Source organism: Myiozetetes cayanensis, unplaced genomic scaffold (genome assembly GCF_022539395.1).
Source record: "Myiozetetes cayanensis isolate MyiCay16 unplaced genomic scaffold, myiCay2020 scf6-25, whole genome shotgun sequence".
Classification (NCBI taxonomy): domain Eukaryota; kingdom Metazoa; phylum Chordata; class Aves; order Passeriformes; family Tyrannidae; genus Myiozetetes; species Myiozetetes cayanensis.
This window is the reverse complement of record NW_026087853.1, coordinates 1,595,971-1,616,790: the sequence shown is the minus strand read 5'-3', so window position 1 is coordinate 1,616,790 and position 20,820 is coordinate 1,595,971. Positions and strand designations below refer to the sequence as shown.

Sequence of the window (20,820 nt, the reverse complement as noted above, 5' to 3'; positions counted from 1 at the left end):
CAGCTCTCGTAACACAGTGGAAATGAACTCATTTGCAGAAGTCCTCTGATTACAAGTGTATCTCTGTGCATCTTTGTTTATCTTTGTGTAACTTTGTATCTGTGTACTCCAGCACAGGACTGGCCTTTTCACTGGCACGTAGTGACGAAGCAAAATGTCACCAGGAGACCCAAAATATCATACTGGACACTATAAAGGAAAGAAGTCCCCCTGTCCCATGGCACTATTCCTTCTGTACATCTCTCCACTGTATGAGATGGGGTATGAAATGGCTTCTAAAAGAGAAGAGCAAACCTGCAGCTGACTTCTAAATATGCAGCAAATAAATACATGCAGTTCCTTCTTCAGAACTCTGTTAATAAGGAAAACCCCACAGCAGGTGCCTCAACGTCAAGCACCAAATTCATCAGCTTTACAACTCAATTCACTGAATTAAGTATGGCTTTAACAGGTTTATATGGCTCTAACTGGTTTGGCCAAGCCTTTGGGCTGCCAATTCTCCTTTCAGAGACCACCCCATATCCCCTGATCACAGGGCCAGAGCTACTCCACAGTTTAGCAGAGTAAGGGATAGCCCATTTTTGTTTAGTTCTGTGGAATCTTACCCTTTTAACCAACAGGTCATGTTGTGGATTTCTATGTCCTGTACCACTGTGGGCACCTTCTCAAAGACACACTCACACAAAAAAAAAAACCCTACAGAAAATAACCCCTCAAAAAACCCTGCCCAAACCAAATCCACACAGACACACAAAATACTCCAAGCAGAAGGACACTTCTGTCCACATGGATTCATCCTGCCGATCCACTGCAGGGCTGAGAGGTTACAACATTCACTAGGCAACCCTAAAGCACCCCCATTTTTCCTAAGGGTCTCCAAAACCAAACTCAACAAACCTTATTTAGCAGCACATACACTAGATTAAATAGAACAGTACAAAAAAAAAAAGAAAAAAAAAAGGTTTTAGAAGTAACTGTGCCATTAGTTGCAAATATTTGGATAGGTTGGATAAGGCCTTGAGCAACCTGGTCTAGTGGGAGATGTCCCTGCACAGGGCAAGGGGGGATGGCACTAGATGATTTTTAAGGTCCATTCCAACCACTTAACACTCTATGATTCTATGATTTCTGTCTTTCAAGAGGTTCAGGTTTTTGTATCATATTCCTGAATCCACCCTATTCTCACATACGAGCATTTTCCACAATTTTTTCCATCGATGTCTCATGATTTGTGATGAAATCTCAAACCCTTTCCAGTATTTCTTTAAAGCAGGCCACTGCTGGTGCCCCAATGTCACACCTTCACAGAAAACCATCTTTCACTCTGCAAGGACAACGCAAAAAACGCTGAACTCTGAAATTTCAAATTTACAGGTCAGCAGTTTACCAAAAAAAAAAAATTGCTCTGCAAACTTGGGAAAACAGTCATCCCAAGTACACCCAACTTCAGGACATATTTTATACAAAGAAGGAGCTGGAACTACTTTTCACAGAACATTTTAGAACAAAATGCCTCATTACATCTCCTGAGGACAGGAGGGGGTGCTCCATGGCAGAGCAGGTAATCCCCTGCAGCAAAATGGGAGAGAAAAGATGCTAGTTTCATGTTTAACTTGGTTTCTTACTACATTAACTGTCAATAAATTGTTTGTTTGTTTGTTTTTCCACAACAGCAATCAGTAATCTACTGAGCTTTATCTTGACCTTTAAGCTGTCTGGGCAGTCTTTCCGTGACATCTCTGATTTCAACCCCTGAAAGGCAAAAAACTTCCTGGGACAACCCGCCAGGTGAAATCACCCCCTGTAATCGCTCACTGCTTCTCCCGGGTCAGCCAATCTGGCATTGTTATCAAGTCTTCAGGAGGAACAGGAATATTCCTCCTTGTTTGGAGAGTGACCAGTTTCCAGTCTTCCTCTTTTACTGTGACACACTGAGCAGATCCCACCTGCATCCCTGATGCAGAGGAAGACACAGCTTCTCTGGGCAACCTGTGCCAGGGCCTCACCACCCTCCCTGTAAAGAATTCCTTCCCAATATCTAATCTAAACCTGCCTCTATCATCTTAAAAACTTTGTCCTGTCACACTCTCTGCCTGTATAAAAAGTCCTTCGCCCTCCTTTTTATGAGCCCCCTTAAGGAACTGGAAAGCCACAGTGAGGTCTCCTGGGACCTTCTCTTCCCCAGCTCTCTCAGCCCATCTGCACAGCAGAGGAGCTCCAGCCCTCTCATCACCTCCACGGCCTCCTCTGGACCTGCTCCAACAGGTCCACATCTTTCTCCTGCTGAGGACCCCAGACCTGGACTCGGTGCTCCAAGCACGGTGCTCATCCAAGCACGTACAGATCACCAGGAACAGGGTGAGGGAGGAACCAGGGCACCAGGGAGTGGAGCTGGGGCCGCACAAACGCGGGTGGACGATCCCAAAGCAACATCAGGGTGCGGGAGGATATTTCTCACCACTACACCTGAACAGCAGCCTGAGCAAAAACAAACCAGAAAGCAAAAACCAAAACAAAAGCCACAAACAAACGAAACCCCCAAAAACCAAACACAAACAAAAACCCAACCAAAAACTAAACAAAACAAAACCAAAAAAATCCCCAACAAAACAAAACAAAACAAAACCCCACAAAACCTGCTCAAAGAGACCAGAAAGGACTTGGAACACCCAAAGCACAGCAGTGTGACACACCAAGGCCAAACTGCTTAAGATGAAGGCACAAAGCAGGCAACAGGACAAGCTGCAAATCCTTCCCAGGCAAAGTCTCACCTGGTTTTCCACAAATTCATAAAAGAACAACATACACAGAACATCTGCTGAAATAACTGGGCTGCAGATGAGCTCAGGGATTTTTGACTGGTGAACTGCAGTAGAGAGCAAGGTGAAATACAACATCTTCGTGCACGATTTTTTCAGAAGACCTTTTAAAACCTAAGCTAATTTGGAAACCTACCAATTCTGTGGATCTTTAAAAATAGAGCCAAAAAAAAAAAAAAAATTTTTTTTCCATTAATAACCCAGAGTTATTGAAGTAAAAAATAGTTTGATATTTTCAGAGCTTTACAGTCTATACACCTAGCAACTAACACAATTAAATTTTCAGAAATTCCACGCATAGCACGAATTCCACCATAATTCATTCTTTAAAGAAAAAAGAAAGGTCCCAAAATAGCACTAAAATTTCAGTAAAGGACAGCTTCTGCACACTCAGGTGTCATGTGAACTGTGAGAACTTCTGCTGCAAGTCTTTCCTTTCCCATGATTCATCTTCAAAATTCAGTAGCACAGACCTATGACAGGACTCCAGAAGATTCTGGTGCAATTCTTTCCAGGTTAATGGTCATTTTGGAAGTATGGACTTTTCTACAAGCAAACAGAACTTTGTTTCACAAGATTTTTTTAAACTTTTTAATGCAAAAGAATAGAAAATACAGAATCATGGAATGGTTTGTGTTGGAAGGGACCTTAAAAATCATCCAGTTCCAACCCCCTGCCCTGGGCAGGGACACCTTCCACTAGCCCAGGTTGCTCCAAGCCCTGTCCAACCTGGCCTGGGACACTTCCAGGGATGGAGAAGCCACAGCTTCTCTGGGTAACCTGTGCCAGGGCCTTACCACCCTCCCACACAGGAATTTCTTCCTCTGGACCTGCTCTAACAGTCTAAAACCAGCTTTATAATCAAGACAGAAAAGGACAAAGACATAAGCATTGCCATCTAACCCCGTATTCATCTGTTCCCTCCAGTACAACCAACATTCTCTTCTCAGAGAAAACAAACCCCACCAAACCACCCAGAAGCCAAGCAGAAAACAAAGCACCCCCAAACTGTGGCTCCAGAGATCCCACTCACCACGCTGGCTTTCAACAACCAGCTCTCTCTCTCTCTCCCAAAAGCCAGCTGAGAGCTTGCTTGCAGCCCAAAAACTAAGTTAGCAAAGCAATCACCGAGCCTGATCCCTCAGCCTTTGACATCTCTTGTTAATTCTCCCCGAGTTCGCAGGAAGTCGTTTCGAACGGCCCCCTCAAGAAAATGAGCTCCGAGCCGTAGTTTTTCCATTCCGAGCCATCCCTGCACTATTTCATAGCTCTGATAATTGTACCACTGACTAAACTCCAACTGGGAATAGCTGTTTTTATCATCACTATTAAAAACAGTCCCTCACACTGTTAGGAATCTGGAAACTCGCTGGAGCTGCATCCCACCCTTCGGCCTCTCAAAACACCACCGAGCAACGAAACTATGTGCTGAAACCAGAGGATCCCTGTGCTGAACAACTCCTGTCATTTCTGGGTAATTAGAACTGCCTCCTAAGCAAACCACGGAGGCTTGGTTATTGATTTTAGAGGGGCAAGTGGCACCAGAGCTCCGAAAGTCAAAGTTAATTTCTAGTTTTCCACACTGGACTGGGAAAGCCGAGTTACTTTTAGGGCTGGAGGGGGTGATGTGCATGTTAAAAAGCCTCACATGTTCACCTAGGTTTTTTTCAAAGGTAAAGAGATCATATGCAGGTTTCCTTTCCTGAAAGCACATTATCTAGATTTTCACACCTTAACCAGAAGAGTGACTGACAGCTCTCAGAGAAGTAGCAAGATGCAGAAAAACAAGAGTTGAAAGAAGAGTGGGTTTAAAAAACAGCTTTTAATTATCTGAAGGTGCCGTTGCCAAGTAGTCAGCAAAGAAGCTGTGCATCACATACAGATGGGAAAATTCCCCCAGGTTTATTTCACAGTCAATTACAGTGGATCAACCTATTAGGAAGAACAAAATATAGGGTTTTTTTGTGGGTGCAAGTTTCAACAACTTGAAAAATCATCGCTACTGGTACTTTGATACACAGGATCAGCAATCTGTTCTATCACACTTGCAGTCATCACAGTACATAAACACACCCTAGCAGCAGCCTCTCCCTCTTTTTTAATGCATCTTCTGTCATTATTTCCCTCTCAGGGAACTGCATCCCCTCCTGGCTCCCCACTTGGAGTATCATTTCATACATCAGTATTTTTTCTACTGTTTAAAGAACAGCAGCAAGCACCTTCAAACTTCTACACACACACCCCTGCACACACTCACACATATTATTCACATCTGTCTCTGCAAGATGCCACTGTGTAAGGTTATTTGTCAAACACAAAAGCACTGCAGCTGTGAAAAAAAAAAAAAAAAATCAGCTTTCCAGGATCCCTGTGCTAAATCCTGGGTGTGCCTACTTTTGTTTGGTATCAAGTTCCTTCTGCTGGCTCCGCTGCAAGAGCAAACTACAGGGATAGTTAACTTTTTCCCCACCTCCAAAAACATCTGTTCCTTTTCTAAGTTCCCCAGACTTCCTTCCCTTCCACCGTATCACAAAGGCTCCTCTTTTTTAGCAAGGGCTGCCTTCTTGATAGTCCATCACCATTATCTTCTTGTTCTGCAGAGCAGCTCGAATCACTGTGATCCTGCAGAGCTTCCAGTCCTTTCAGCTCGAGGCCAGGATCTCAATTCAAGCATCCTGATTTACAGACGGGGTTGTTCAACTCCTTCCCTGCCTCTTGTTTAACACTCCACAGCTTCCTGTCCTTGGGAGGCCACCAAACTCGCCATAAGAAGTGCCAGTTTCTGTTAAAACACCCCCGACTCCCCGGACGCCAAAAGGCTCAGAACGATCGCGTTGCTCCCGAACCTCGCGCCACAACAGCTTTTACTCCTCGAAAAGTGCAGGGATGAGCAAAAATTCCTTCAGCAGGAAGGAGTTTGAGGAGGTTCTTTACTGAATCTCACAGCATTTCAGGCTTGGCACGAACACACAGCACAGTGTCACTCCTCAAAACCCCACTGTTCAACCTAAAGGCGCTTTTTCCTTTTTTTTCCTTCTTTTTTTTTTCCTGGGCACGTCAGCTGCTGACTGAAAAAGTGGGAATGCTCCATTTAGCACACGCACACACACACTTGTTAAACCGCTCACAGCATGCAAATAAAACAGCGCATTGTGCAAAAGTCATTCAGCCTCCCCATCCCTAGATATGAGCGAATGGAACCGCGGCCAGGAAAGGGAAACTTGGAACAGCGTGCAAATATTTCGGTCCCTTATTCCCAATATTCACATCCCAGGCTGAAGCCCTGCAGCCCTGTCCTGCTGAGGGGTGACCGTGTTGAGAGCCTCCTCCGTGCAATGGGTGGGAAAACAACCCATTATCTGTCTTGCCCCGGCACTGCACCCTTTTATTTGTAGTTATTACTGCAAACTGCCTTTTTTTTCCAGACAATGGTTGTGTTATTATAGGTACCTTCATGCCGTGCCAAAGCACATACACACAGCAATTCAGAACAATCAGCCTTGTTTTCATGGGAGCAAAGGTTGCAGCCAAATGAAATGGGTGGAGATCACATTAAACAATCTTGGAATCTGCTAATAGGATATAGGAAAATGTGACCGTAATGCAGATGCGGAGTTCCCCTTTCACCTTCCAATGTTATGGATAAAATAAAAGCTTTGGAAAACCAATTAAACTGTTTGAACAACATTAAGCCAGTTGAAGTGCTCTCAGGGTGCTTACAAGACCACTGAGAAGTTCTTTAAAATTAAAACAAAGAAATGCCCTTCCAAAGCTCCGAAACCAGAGAGCCTTTCCCCACCCCAGAACACCACCTGCTTTAAAGATACGGGACACCTGCAAGTCATCTGCTTCTCCAAGGTAAAGAGAAGCTCAGCAAGACAACTGTTCCTGTCCTAAAGACATGATCAGCCCCTTCTGTAAGCGGGGAGTTTTCGTCCTGAGGCACCTTGCTTGGTCAGCCTGTAACCTGCATTCCCCTTGTTTGCTTTTGAGATGTGCATTAGTCAGCTTTCTCCTCCACAAATCTGATTGTGCCTCTGCATGATCGTACACTGAAGTCATGTCCTTGAGCGTGTGACATCAGTCTGTTGCCATGGCAATGTACAGGGCAGTCCAAAATTCAGTATTATGGCATCACTGCGGGATCAGACAGCGGAACAAGCCAACGCCTCAGAGCTGGTTAATGCAGCACGAAACAGCCAAGACATTTCCATCTAAATGCTAAAGTGTAACGGCACTTTATCACAATATTCCTTATAAATATGGCTGGAAGCCTCAGGAAAGACGATCCAGAAGGTCACTGAAGACAAACAGATGAGCCATCGTGCATCACTGAAGAAGGGCAATATGTTTCCAAGGATGGCCACCAAGTATGAAGAAAGCTTAGTTCAGCTCTCTGAATAGAAACCACCATCTGTTCCTAAGGCAACACCAGACCTGCCTAAAGAGATCATTCACAGAGAAACTGGCCCCCACCAGCACCCCAGGCCAAGGGTTGGGTTGCACAGTTTTTCTGGGAATCAGAGGCTGGAGCATCACAGCCCTGCCAGCCCTTTCCAAGAGACAGCATTACATAAGACAACAGTTCTTCGATTTCGAGCTGTGAAAGCAAAAGATCATCATTAACCCGACCTGTAACAAAGCCACGTAGTTAAAAAAGGGTGGTACCTTCCAAGAGTTGTTATTCCATGTAGGGTTAGACATTACAGTTCTGTAGGTTCCTTGCACACTCACGAGAATGGCATTTCTGAAGGGCAAAAGGGAAGGAAAAAGGAAATTAGTGACACAGTAACAGTGTTACAACCACCAAGCAGCTCTTAAGACACACACAAAAAAAAAAAAGATCCATTTGCCCAGAGCAAAGGGCACATGGGAACAACCACCCATGCACTGCTGACGTGGAGCTCCACCAACTCAAGGTCTTCAGCGCTGACTGAAGACTGTGAATCACCCCAGAGAGTCCACCAACTACAGGTGGCTGGGCAGAAGGCACTTTGGCACCACGGCAGCAGAGAGAGGAGGAACACAGAGCTCCCAGCAGCCAGGTTGGACCCCCTTTCTTTACCTGTTCTTCTGTTCCCATCAAACACATGTGCTTAGGGGTTCCCAGTCGCTGCCCTAACACCCAAATTCCTCAAGACCCTTGAGTGGCACTGCTTCTGCACGTCAGCTTCCGTGTGAACCAGCCCCTCCCCGCACCCTTGACTGGTTTCATTTTGCCTCCTTCCGCTTTCCCTCCTTAATCCACGTGTCTCCCGTAAGTCACTCGACACCTCCCTCTGCCAAGCTGACCTCCATCCTCCCCACAACCCCGGGCACACCCACAGTTTCTCCATTAACAAGGCACATGTCATGTAACCCTCACCCTTCTCCTAACCCCTCCACCCATGTCCCTGGCTGTAATTACCCCATGCCTCGTTATCTAACACCCAACACAAGCCCTGGGGCTGGGAACCGCTGTTTGTTTGGCTCTGACACGTCACACGCCCCGGTGGTGGCGTTGTATAAATAAATTCCACAACCTGTTTGAGCCTGAGCCTGATTCAGACCTGAGTTATCCCAGTTTCCAAGTGACTGCTGCAAATACCTTCACTTGCTGCTTTAGCAACGCCAGCTTACGCAACCAAGCCACCACCGGCAGCTCCAGTGCCACTCACCACGGCACCTAATTGCTCCCACCGACCACAACTGCACAGAAAACACCTTAAATCCCTCTGCTTTGAAATACAAATTGCAGATTACAAAGGGAAGAGGCAGGCAGAGGCACACTGCCCTCAGCAACGTGCCTGTCACCTGAAGGACAAGCTCCACGGGCCAGTGTCACCTCTCAGCCACCAAAACATCCAGGCTCTGCCTCAGTCTCAGCCCCCTTAACACCCAGCAGGTTCCCCTGTCACAAGCCTGAAGTACCACTGAGGATGAGATTCTGGAAGCAGCTTTAAGCCAAAGGGATTTCAGAGCAAAATAAAGCCAGCAGGCTTCATCTCCATGGAGCTCCTGCAACACAACATCAGCTGAGCGAGTTTCTCAGGGCAGAGGTCTTTCTTATTAACTACCTAGTAAATTCAGATTAAAGTCAGGCAGCTTTCCCCCCTCCCTCACATAAAAATCAGATGCTATCCAGCCCTGAGGAATCAATCCAGCTCCTGCAATAAGGAAAACCTGCTCACAGCCACATGACACCACACACAATCCAGAGGATTGTGGCCCTTCAGATACTCATTAAACCTTTTTTCCCCTAGAAAAGTCTCCAGCAAAGGATAATTTGCCTTCAATTCATTTTCTACAGTCAGGATGGAGGGTAACTAAGTACTGGAAGTGGAAGCACATGAGAAGTCCCAGGGCAGCCATCCCAGCCCATGAACACATCAATGTGCAAAAACCTGTGGACAGTCCCCATCTACTGCCCCAGTCACGTGTGCCGGTCCCAGCACCCACGTGATGCTCCAGAGGGGCCATCGAAGCCCTGAGCCAAACACAAGGAGGAGAGGAAGGAAGCACCAAGGCACAACACAACCATTTAGGGGTAAACAGAGGCCTGAGAAGAGCCAAGGCTGGGGGGTTGCCGTGGGAGCTCAGTTAACGCACTTCAAGACAAGGAGCGGAGCACGAGTAAGTCAACTCACCCTCCCCAGACGGTCACAAGAGCCTTGTCAACCTGCACAGACTGAAGACCAGTTCCAAAAAACACCGAGCACGGCACTGGGAAGGCAAATGGACCCTTTTGAGAAGGTAGGATTAGCTTTTTTTACTGGAGAAGGGGAACACAACAGCACACACAACAACTAACACTGTGGGTTTGAGACATCTGTGAGAGACACCGTTTTACGAGCCAGCAGTTCATGTCAACACAAAAGATGCCAAAATCTTGCTGTTTGTCATGGTGTTTACAGGTGGAGGAGCTCTGCCCTCTCATAGGAAAGGAGCTGTGCTTTGCAGACCCTTCCTGACTACCCAGCTGAACCTCCTGTTCACAGGCAAGTCCCTTTCCATCTACGTTACCCTCGGAGCAGGTTGGCCAACACAAAAGTCATCACACCACAGCCCATCTTCTGCCTTCTTTTCCTTACAAAGGCAGTGTGGTACTCCCACACAAGACTCACATCCTACAATATTCTCCCAAGGAAACTGTGGCAAAGATCGCTCTGGGTCGGTCTCCACAGCAGGCTGGGGGTCAGGGAGCCCTGCTGCCAGGTAGCACTCTGGGATTAATCCTGGTTTTTATTCAGGCAATACCCAACCCAGCCTGCCAGCCTCCTGTCCCTGCAGCATCAGTGGCTGAAAAGGGATTGCAGGAGTCTGATCGGCTACAGATTTCCACAGAATCCCAGGAAGGTTTAAGTTGGAAGGGACCACAGTGGGTCGTCTGGTCCAACCTTCCCACCCAAGCAGGATCATCTCAGAGCACGTGGCACAGGATTGTGTCCAGAGGGTTCTGAAATACCTCCAGTGAGGGAAACTCCACAGCCTCTCTAGGCAATCTGTTCCAGTGTGTGGTCACCTGCACAGCACAGGAAAGAAGTATTTTTCCCCCTGTATATTATACAAATAAATAAATACCTAATTTAAAAAAGGTGATGCAGTTCATGTCATTAAAAGAAGCCCCACTGTTCTTATCAAAGCCTGGATCCACTACAGCACACGATGAACAGGTCCCTTTGCAAAGCACGTTTGGGCCTTTCCCCCCTGAAAGCCGCCTTAAAAATATAAGACCCCATGAAATGGGCCTCATACTCTTTAATCCTCTGAAATTCACCATCACTTCACCTTATTTATTCCAAGAGCTCTTAAAGCTGCAGCTGGACCTACACGATCAACCCTATCAGCAGAGTTACAACCGACACAACCAAGCCCAAACTTACCAAAACCATTAACTCGTAAAAAGTGTTATTCCATTTTCTTTCCCAGAACATTTAACCTGCTAACAAGTATCTGTCTCGGTGTGTTACCATCCTCCCATTGTCCTGATCTGAGTGAGCAGGCTTACACTGAAACACAGCAAGGGCCAAGAGCACTCATCCAAGCAGAGCCTGCAAGAACAGACCCCCTTTGGGGCAGCGACAGTTGAGGTCGATTTAATGCGAAAACAAACTACTTTTCCATTCAAGTCCAAAGCGGAGACAAAGAATTTTATGTGGCTCAGATTGCACAGTCAGCTGTCTTTTTAGGAACAGATCAGATTTAACAGTTCTGTGGCAGTCCAGTAAAAAAAAAAAAAAAAATAAAAAAGAGCCTGACAGAAGTTTATGGTTTGGCCAGTACTGCACTGAGCAGGATCCAGGCACTTGTCTGCAGTGCTCTCATGGCCCTCAGCCGGTACCTCAAAGTCACCACCACCAACATCAGTTCCAAGAAGGTATTTTGGGAGACACTGGCACAGGTTGCCCAGAGAAGCTGTGGCTGCCCCATCCCTGGAAATGTTCCAGACCAGGCTGGACCGGGCTTGGAGCAACCTGGGATAGTGGAAGGTGTCCCATGGCAGGGGGTTGGAACAAGGATCCAACCCAAACCATTCAAGGATGTTGTGACTTCTCAGGATTCAGCCTGGTGCACAAACACATTTTTATCCCATTTCAAAGAAAGACCAAATCCCTCTCTAAAGCTCTGCCCAATCATTCTCTCTCACATTGCACAGATTGCATTTAACACCATTTCTACACTGCAGAACCAAAAATGACACCATTTGTCAATGAGACCACTCTCATATTCTGAAGCAGCAGAGATGTGCTCAGGCTCTTCAATTTGACTATTTCAGGGCCTAATGCAGACAGAGAACCTAATTAGCATGTCCTGCTACAGAAAGGAATATAATCCAAACCCTCACCGGTTTATATCTAAACCCTTTGAGACATCCAACGTCAATGCTAAACAAACCTTCACCTGGCAAACACTTGGAGAGCCTTCAACTGAAGCTGCCAGGTAAGGGAATGCAGTATTTTGGGATATTTTTGCTACATCCACTGGGGACATACCTCTAACACACACAAAGCCCAGAGAAGCTTCATGACAGCTGCGAAAACAACTTCGTCCTGGCGAACATTCACACAACGAAATTACAGTTTCACTCCAGGGAAAAAGGAAAAAGCACTTAAGTTTTGTTTAGATTGAAGTGCTTGGAGCCACACCACTTATCTGCTATCAGAGCAGATTGCAGGGCTGCTCCAATGATTATTCTGTAATGAAGTAACTGGAATTGGAAGGTATGCAATTAGTCCTATCTCCTCCTCTGCCACCCCCCTAACAAGAAAAAAGCCAGCACAGACGTTATCACCTCTTCCTCTAGCTCTGCTACCCTCATTTAAAATACCCACAAAGCAAAGTAGGGCTGTCACAAGCTGCTAACAAGCCTGTCTTGGCCCTGACTGGCAGCAAAGGTGATATTCTCAGCATCTTCCCAGGAGAAAGTTACCGGGTTACCTAATGGGATGCTTTCTCAGGTACCCCCACACACTTATATATTTAAGCTTAACATGCCTGCATTTAGCTGTTTCAGTAAAAGCAAACCACTTTTCAGAGGGACAAAAAAAGCAGTGCTGTACCTACCAGCTTTTAAGTTAAAGCATCTCTCATTTAATCCTCCTGGGCACGATCACTGGGAAGTGAATATATTAAACCCAGGACACAGGTATTGCTTGCTGGCACTCTGGATAGTTTTACTGACTCCAGCCTGGCTCATTTTACCTGGCTCATTTACCCTCCCTTCCCTTAAAGAGCTGTGTTTTATGTTTGAGAAGTGGTAGATGTAGCTTTCTAAGAGCTGGGAGAGGCAGAAAGGCCCCAGACACCCCACAGCCAAGTGGCAACTCACAGTAAATCCCTGATTCCAAACAGCAATTCCCATAAAATGCACGTTGGCATTTATTCAGGCTCCAAAGCTCACTCCTCTCCTCTCCTCTCCTCCACCCCAGCAATACCCATTGGGGTCTAATTAAAGACATGGCTTCCCCCAACAGCCTCTGCCTCATGTGTATCCCAGTAAAGTTTCTCCCTCTGCGACCCCAGGAACACAACGAAGAGCTGGAAGGACAAGGGAGATTCCCCCAGACCTTAAAAAAAAAAAAAAAAAAAAATTAAATAAAAAAGAAATTAACAACCGCTATTAATGCAACAAAATTAACTCGTTCTTTATAGGTTCACTACTGATGCAAAAATTTTACACACGGATTAAGTTCCTTGACCTTTTTCCAAGTTAAAGTTCTTTCCCATTTCTTAAAAACATTTTCCCAAAGACAATGGGCCATCCCTGCAGGATGTGCTGGTGCCTTCACTTCCTTGGATTCAGCCAGGCCAGGGATGAAGCTGTTAACACCTCACAAAATCCATACCCAACCCTTTCCTCACTGGATACATCTCAAAAGAAGGAAAAGACCTTTTAAAAAAAAAAAAAATAAGGCAAGCAGAGTGTGCAGAGACATTTGCTACAAAGGTATGTAAACTGCTACTATTTATCCTACAATTTACCCCACGGCCTCCAGCTGACACATCCCCCTGGACAGCATTTCAACAGACCCACAAGCAGTTAAAGCTGAACAGGGCAATCATCAGGAAAATTGGTTTAGTCCACTGCTGGTGGCATCCCATGCCCCATCCATCCATCCATGGAGGAGGCATGACTCAAACTGCACAGCACAGGCTGTAAAGCAAAGCTGCACTGAAAGAGAATTCCCAGTAACTTGTACCAAAGCCACGTCTCCAACTGCTTCTGCTGCGAGACCGATGCGAAGCAAGTTATTTTACATTTTAATATGACTACATCTGCAGCCCTAAAAAAAAAAAAATATCCATAAGCATTTTAAAAGACAGGGATGTGGGGTTTTTTTTTTCCCCTTAACACCACGGAAGACGGATTCACTGCTATCAGTAATCCTCCCACAGCCCCACTTTCAGGAGCAGCAGCAGATTTACTTCGATTTCAGGCGCATAAACAAGCACTCTCTGCATCACTTCATTCACGTGTTTATTAAGATAAAGTTACCTCATTGAGAAAAAAAACCAAAAAAACAATGGTAGAGTGTCATCCTCCTCTAGAGAGGAAATTAAATGACAAAATGAGAGGCACTAACAGCCTGACCCACAGCTGATGGCAAGTTCTGGTGCCCTGATGGTTAAATCGAGGTGTACAAACCCATTTTCAGGGAACAAGTTTTCCTTATGGGTTTGGGGTTTTTTTTTTTAGAATTCCCTTACCAAATCCCTGACACTTGTCTCAAGCTACCAGGCCTTCCATAAGTGTTTACAGGCAGCTTCTCTCCACCTCAGGAGTCAGGAGGGGAGGAAGCACAAAACCTCTGAAGACAAAAACATTAAGAGGCCCAAGGCAAGAGCAAAGGCTTCACGGATGGGAAGGATTTTTACTCTTTGCAACAGAGGCAAAGTTCAACACGAAGACCTCAACGAGGAGCTTCATAAATCAAGAGAATTGGGATGCACATGAATCAGTGAACACAAACCCCAGCTCAACACTCAGCCTCTATCACTGATGCACAAGTCCTGCTTGAAAGCCAGGGTCCAAACCATTTTTGAAAACATAGCCTCTGGTGTGAGTGTGACACGCTGCAGAAAGCCAGACCACAGGCACAAGCCACGAGTCAGTCTTTGAAGTTTAGGTACACCAGAAAATTGTTTCACCTACCCAGATGCAGAGGGATAGCTGCTGCCTTTGATGCTACAAGAAATTTTGGTCTCAAACTGCCCAAGGACTTCAAATTGCTCGCTGGGCTCGCAGCGTGGCAACACCCAAGCCTACACATAGACACGAGCCTAATTATGCCTGGTCTAGACTTGGGGGGGGGGAGGAAAAGCAAAAAAAAAAAAAAAAAAAAAAGAAGAAATATTTTCACTGATGTTAGCACGCAAAGAAAATAATAGCACATACAAAGAAATCTCTAGAGTGACTTATGAAGAAGATTTTATGCCTGGCTTTCTGCCAATTAGAGAGGAATTAAAGAGTCTGGCAATATAACCCCGCTCATCCTGAGGAAAAAAACCTGCATTTTTAAGTGATCAACGGAGTAAGAGGGAGGAGGAAAGAGGGACAAAGACTCGGGACTGCAACTGCACAGAGCAACATTGGAAGTTCCTGTTGGTACTGAGACAGAAATCGGGCACGGATATTTCAGATTTTAAAATTAATCCAGTCTATTGCATCCAACAGAAAATCAGGACATAAAGAGCTGATTCCAAATAAAAGCATTCCAATAAAGCAGACAGTATTTTTCTGCTACAAAATTCCAACTGCTTCAGGATTTTACAGATCACACTGACGGCCAACCAGCAAAGTCAGTGAAAGGTGGAGGTCACAAAAACAGAAGCAAACCGAGTGGAAAAGGCATGACTAGATATCTTGGGGAGCTGAAAATGTGTCAAAACCCAGCCTTTCGGTGAGAAAGAACATTTAGTAGCTATCTGCAGAGATGAATTTACATCCAAACTCTTTGGAGCTTAAAAATTCACATCATGAGACCAGCTTTTAGTGGAATTAGGACCAGACCTGACATGCCCCAGTTTCCCCAAGGTTACTTTTTGAAATGCAGCTACACTTAAAATATTTCCAGAGCTCATCTCACACTGCAGAGGAGCGAGCAAAGCCTACCTTCTAATTTTACTGCTTCAGGTTTTTTTATAAGAAATTAACTTCAACAGTTTTTTAGTTGATTGACAAAAGGAATTTTGCATTAGACTGCAGGTTGAAAGTGGCAGTGAGCTGCTGCTACTTTTATAAAGTCACTGCATGGAGAAAAAAGTTACTGAAGCTTTCTAAAGCAAACTTTGTGAAACACCAAAATCACAGAATGAAACCAGAAGCAGCTCAGGAGTTTGCTAGGGACGTTTCAAGTTAATAAAATTCTAAATTAAATGGCTGCCGCTTAGGTTTGCCAAAAAATTATGCAAATTCCCAAAGTTCATACATAGTAATTAGCACAGCAAAAAAGCAGGTCCCAAATAAGTGATGAAGTTAGCCTCGCTCTTATTTTTCCAGCAGATGGAAATAGCTATGTGTGAAGATATCTTTTTTTTTTTTTTTTTGCTTTTGCAATTGGAGATTAAACACATTATCCTGAATATCAACTCTGCAAGTACAGCATGTTGGATACACGCACTCATGGAAGCAGGAATATGCCAAAGTCAGTCTGAATCCTTCTCTTCCATCATTCTAAACAGGACCACTGAAGAGGCTGGAAGGGGGGAGGGTTTGCATATTTAAGACTTTCATTTTTCAAACTGACTGCTGACAGTTTAGTTGAGACAAGTTCTCTCAAAGTACACCTAGAGTTAATAGTCCAAACAGGTTTCTCCAAAGAAAAAATGTCTGCCTCGACTAAAAATACATCCTCTTGATGTGCTAATTGACAGATCACAAAAAGTCATCCCAACTGCCAGCTGAAACAACACCTGTAAATAGAAAGTCTCCTGGTTTTGCCCATCACTGCTCCAAAACCTGGTTCACAGGCACATCCCTCCTTCATTGTGTGTCATACACTGTAACATAAATTCACCTTCTCCACTCCTGACACTGATCTGCCACTTCACACTTAAAAAAAGACACAACCTCCTCCTCAGCCCTGCAGTTCTCCAGCGATTGCTGAGCCTCAGGAGTGCCCTTGACCAAAATACCCCACCTGTGCTCCACACTCGGAATTCGGTTTCTCTCAGGAAGTGAAAACAAGCTGCAAGTCTTGCTACACGGTTATTACTTCGGGGTAGCCCAGAAAAGACCTCTGGAATCTGCGTGCGCTACAAAAAAAAAAAGAACCCTAAAACTCACATCATGAAAGGAAACACGGGGAGGGGAAAGCAAAGTTTAACTCTAATTTAAAAGTCAAGTGAGTGACACGGTGGATTGAACGCTGTTAACCAAAACTGTGCGAGTCAGAAGTGGATGTCCTGAAAGCAGCAGAAACCCTGCCCGCAACAAAATGAGAATTCTCTTACAAAAACACTTCTGGGGCCAAAGGAAACACCGAGTTTAAGTAAGAAAGCAAGCACTTACACCTATCGTGCTCTCCCCCTCTTCCTTCTCAACTGGGGAGTCTCATTTATCTCAAAGCAATCAAAAGAAAACACTTTGATTTTTCTAAAGTCAGAAAAGCTGCAGAAATGAAAGCCCTGTCTGGCACGAACAAATAATATTGCTGAAATCAAAAGAAGATTTTTTTCCAAGTTAGGGGAAGGGCGAAAACAGTCCTGAATAACTTTACTTTGCATAGCCCAGTTCCTGCCAAAACAGTTCTGTAAATCCCATGGTAGTTCAGATAATTTCCATTCTTAGAGCAAAAAAAAAAAAAAAAAAAGGCTAGATTGAACATTAGCAACATTAATTGTGTGATATGACCTGAATGATGCAAGAACAAGTAGTTAAGTGAACCACAGCATCTGCTGAATTTTTAATCACTAGTTGTTTTGCTGCAAGGCAGAAGAACACTGTATATTAGCTTCCAAGCACTGCACAGAATGGCACATTAGGACAGCAGGATTTTAACTGGCAGGAATTCTGCCTCCCTGCTACCTAAATGCCATCACTTCGCTGTGAACTGCAGACAGAGCAGCTTCTGAAGCAGGATTATTTTTTTAATCACATGGGGGGGGGGGTGAAGGGAGGGGCAAGCGCTGTTTTCTGCACCCCAAGATACCAGTCGGCCATTTCTGACTAATATATTTAATTTTTTTTTTTTTTACAGCTGACATTTTCTTAGCAGCCATCCATGCATCCCTCTGGAGGGTATTTTTACTTTCCAAACAGCTTTAAGCAGTCATGTGGCTGCCCCAGCAGCAACTTGCTACCAAAGGGGTGGTTGAACCTCCAGTGTGTAGGAAGGTGATCTGTGTAAACATTCCTATTAGCTCTGTGCTGCACCAGGAGGAGCAACTGCAACATGTTTAGGCACACCTGAGCTATATTTAATCCATCTTCCCCTGACACCCATTGCAATGACGCTGCAGACGCCCAAATTTGGACAGCCAGGTCATGGCACCGCTGATGAGAGTCAACAAGCCCATCCCATGCCCGCACCAGCCAGTCCTGCTGCGATTTCTCTGGGTCTGACACCCAAAATAGCCAGATTAAACCAACCACCAGGCCTGCAGTGGTAAATACAGCTCCAGTTGTGCTCCAGGCACGAAACTGCAACAGCAGGATTAGCAAGTGATACAGCAGATATCCCCCTTCCACAACACAGACCAGAAAAAGAGAAGTTATTCGGGGGATAAAGGCTAATTCCACAACTACAATGCAAATTCCAAACACAAATCCCACAATTAGAGCCAGAATCTGCACTAGGGGCGATGATCCTGATTCGTATTTTAGGGGTGAGAAAGGAGGACATTTTTAAGAAAAGGACGATGTTCATACATTAAAAAGTGTCCATCACACTGACTTTAACAGATCCTATGTTTAATAAGTTAATAGAATCAAAACAGCTTAGAAAACAAAACCAGCTAAAAATATGGTACAAATAAAAACGGAGCAGCCACACATACCAAAGCAGCATTCCTGTGCCCTCCTTCCTGCAGAGCTTACAGAGCCAGGACGAGGATTTCTAACCAACAACTTTCACTAAACCAAGGTCTCCTTCGAAAGCTTAAATGTATAGGAACATCCAGTGATACATCTGATGACCAAATAATCCACAAGAGCCAAAAAAATCCCAGCAGACAAGGGCAAGAGAGGTGCTTCCCAAGCTACATTATCTTTAATGACAGGCTTGGGATCGGTCCTGCGTTTTCCTCGTAGGCTCAACTATTCAGGTACAAGAAAAGCTGCTCCCTTCTCTGAATCCAGGTATCAAACCTGCAACAGGAATATTAAAATGTGCCATATCTGCTGGGAATACAGCCACCAGTGCGTGAGGATTATCCCAAAATGCCTGTTTGGATGTGCTACAGGGCAGTGAGAAGCGAAAATAACACATTGTGATGAATGTGTTGACACCTGGAACCTCAGGGTCAGTTATTACCTCGGTGGTATTGTGCACACACTATACAATATTCAACTTCACATCGCCACAGAGTTAACTTGGCACCTCCATACCCCAAAACCACACTCCTTCCTGGCATGGGAACTACGGGCCAGTCTCTGTGAACACCCAGAGCGTGCTACAAAACGAGCTTCCAAACTGAAAGAGACGCACAGAATGATGTTTTATACCCTATAAGACACTTAGTTGCAGCTCAGCACTTGACAAGCCGCTCACAATCCCTCACCACCCTTCTCTAAACGGAGAAAAGATTTCAGAGAGCGTTTAGTGCAAGTGAAACATTCCCAGCTTCCTCCTCAGTCTCTGCTCGTTCCCCAATTAAATATGAGAGAGACAACTTAGTCATACAGAGCACGCAGGGTGGTTTTAAGACAGTGGTATTAAATCAAATCCCACAACTTTTCACACCTATTAAAATGTTACTTTGTCATTAGCAGGGGAGATTTTGATAAGCGCGAGGCAATTAACAGACACTGCCTTTGTTACCGGGCTGCTCGTGATGAAGCCCAGGCTCCCTGACATTCCATTTCTTCCCCTCCAAAGCCCCCGTGCTACGGCAAATTTATGGTTTTGAGCGTGTAAGAGGAGAATTGGGCACGTTACCTTCAAAATCAGTCAATAAGGCTCTTTCACTCGGGCCTGGGGAAGGAGGGTGGCTGTTGGAAAGCAAGACAAGGCTCTCCCTTCCCCCAGCCCTCAGGACCCAAAACCGCTGCGCTCAAAACACTCCCATCCCCTGCAGCAAGGGATTAGCCATTTATTAAAAAGGAATCAAAACACTGTAAAAGGCTTCCAGTTAAGATTTTAAGGGGAGGGAAAAAAAAAACCACCAAAAAAAACCCTCGACACAACACCCATGGAACCAGATTCCCATTAGGAATTCTTCTGAACACCCAAGAACGAGCAGCTCAAAAGCCTGAGCAGGATGTCATTTGTCCGGACAATGCTGATCAAATGGCGCAAAAGGAGGACAGAACTAGATTAATTTTTTTTTTTTTTTGTTAGTCATTTCGCTGCCTGCACGTTGAGCAGTAACAACGTTCACAACCTACAGGCATTTACTGGTTGTTTAGACTTTGGACTTTCGAAACCACTGCCTACCTCCACGCTTGGCTCTTAGGGTTTTTTTTTCTGGCTCTTCTCTCGGGGTGACAGACAATTATAATGGCCAAGTATGTAAAACCCTTCATCCGAGAAAACACGAAGCACCAACGCAAACACTCATTAGGACTCGCGACCCGAGCCTGCGCCGCACGTTCCCGGGTTCCACAGCCACCCTGCATGTCCCCAAAACCGGATTCCCGGCGCTGTGGCACGGCCAGGACAGCGCTCAGCAGGGCAGGGTCAACCACTGGAGTACTCACACAGCCTCGCAGGCGGGTTTTGCAGCCCAGGCTGCCAGAGCTGAGCTCTTACAGCCCCATCCAAGCCGGTTATTTAAAAGCAGAGCAGGGACGTAACGCGGCTGTTGGGCGTTGTACGAAGCACCTCGCAGGACAAGCCTTAGATCCACTCCTCCGGCTGATACAAGATTTCTCCAACTGGAAGCGGCACTGCGCAAGCCAATAACGTCGGTTTACTGAAGAAATTAAAAGCTACACTGTTTCGAGTGAGGCCTTAGAGGAAGTAATTCCGAGGAGAAATCACTTCCACTGCAATTGTACTTTTAACCTTTCCTTAGGTTCTTACGCCACCCCCCACGTGAACACGTTATTCGAGCGTTATCGCAGCATCTAACAGCGATTAAAGCTATTGGATCTTTTGGATCGCTGTTTATGTTCACCGAGTTCACAACCCCTCCCTGCGAAGAGCTTGACCGATGCGTGAAACACGGGGGGTGACGGGGTGGGGGGGAAAGCTGTGCAGGGGAAAAAAAAAAAAAAAAAGAAAAAACAGGACCAGGAAGTGACCGCAAGTCGGTTGAGCAAAATTTTGGGGGAAAAAAGATAAGGGAGGGGAAGGGGGCGTTTTGAAAAGCAGGTCCGCGAGAAGGCGGAGAGCAGCGGGGCTGCGTCCCCACGGCCACG

General features: G+C 45.5%; 1 protein-coding gene across 1 annotated transcript in view; it reads right to left on the bottom strand.

The window, feature by feature from the left end:
- The window catches only part of FBXO34 (F-box protein 34), a 38,512-nt gene extending 17,933 nt beyond the window's left edge, over positions 1-20,579 (bottom strand). The window contains 2 exon segments of the mRNA XM_050334836.1: positions 7,488-7,566; positions 20,158-20,579. The gene's annotated coding sequence lies outside the window, so the exon portion shown is untranslated.
- Between the last annotated feature and the right edge of the window lie 241 nt (positions 20,580-20,820).